This window comes from Cebus imitator, unplaced genomic scaffold (genome assembly GCF_001604975.1).
Source record: "Cebus imitator isolate Cc_AM_T3 unplaced genomic scaffold, Cebus_imitator-1.0 Scaffold509, whole genome shotgun sequence".
Lineage (NCBI taxonomy): Eukaryota > Metazoa > Chordata > Mammalia > Primates > Cebidae > Cebus > Cebus imitator.
Genome location: NW_016107824.1, coordinates 822,336 through 823,776, shown reverse-complemented (window position 1 = coordinate 823,776; position 1,441 = coordinate 822,336).

Below are 1,441 nucleotides of genomic sequence, written 5' to 3'. Positions count from 1 at the left end.
AGGAAAGCAGCTTCCACACTGAGCGGAAGGGAAGAGAGAGAAAGATGGAGTTTAGGAGGGGAAGACAGCCTTCCATCAGAGAGTGTGCAAGGGGACCTCAGAGGGGAAATCCAGGATAGAGAAAAACAGCTTCCACTTGAGTATTTGTGGAAGGGGGCCCAAATATGGAGTCCCCTGGAAGTGTTATTAACACCACCTTCTGACTGTGCACAGTGGCTCAAGCCTGTTAACCCAGCAATTTGGGAGGTAAAGGCAGGAGGACTGCTTGAGCCCAGGAATTCAAGACCAGCCTGGGGAACATGGTAAGACCCTGTCTCTACAAAAAAAGACAAAAAAATAACTGGGGGTGCTGGCATGTATCTCTAGTCCCAGCTACTCTGGAGGCTGAGGTGGGAGGACTGCTTGAGCCTGGGGAGTCAAGGCCATAGTTAGCCTTGATTTTGCCACTGCACTCCAGCCTAGGTGAAAAAGACCCTGTTTCAAATAAACCAAAAAACTGTTTTTCCAAAGATATCTGTGAGTTTACACATTTTAAAAGGGAACTTGTCATATGAAATTTAAGATTATCCCTTGCAGGCAGGCACAGTGGCTCATGCCTGTAATCCTAGCACTTTGGGAGGCCAAGGTGGGTATATCACCTGAGGTCAGGAGTTCAAGACCAGCCTGGCCAACAGGGCAAAACTCTGTCTCTACTACAAGTACAAAAATTAGTCGGGCAGGGTGGTGCGTGCCTACAGTCCCAGCTACTCAGGAGGCTGAGGCAGGGGAATCACTGGAACCGGGAGGCGGAGGTTGCAGAGAGCCGACATCACGCCACTGCACTCCAGCCTGGCCAAGAGCGAGACTCCACCTAAAAAAAAAATCCCTTGCAGCCACCTCTCTAGGTAAGACATCCTGAAGTACTATTGAGCATTTGAGGAATGTGCTATTAAACCTTTCCTGAACTCAGCACTAGGAAGAAGTTCTGAATTTGCTGCCCTGTAGTTTAAGCATTGCAGTTATTCCCATCACTGGTACAGCCGGGGTATGGCTGTCACCATGGCTTTGACCACATCACTCAACTCAATTCCAGGGATGGACGGAGCCTCCATGGCCAGTACGTCTTTGGCTGCTTTCCAAATCCAAGGAGCAGCTGGAGACAGTATTGTGTCACGTGCCGGATACAACCACGCACAGGAGTTTCTGGGACATCACGTGCCCGCCACGCATCCATGAGAGAGACTGGAGTCCTTGTTGGGACAGTGTTTGAGATCCTGCTGTTTCCTCCCTGATACTGCAGCAGGCACTCCAACCTCTGCTGAATGAGCGCACGATTCATCTTCCCAGCTAAGTCCCTGCTTTGTGCAGGCCGAAATTCATTACATAAAACACATTATGCAATATTATGACAGCCTTACTAGGAAGAAGTCTTAGGAAATCTTTTTTTTTTTTTTTTTTTTGA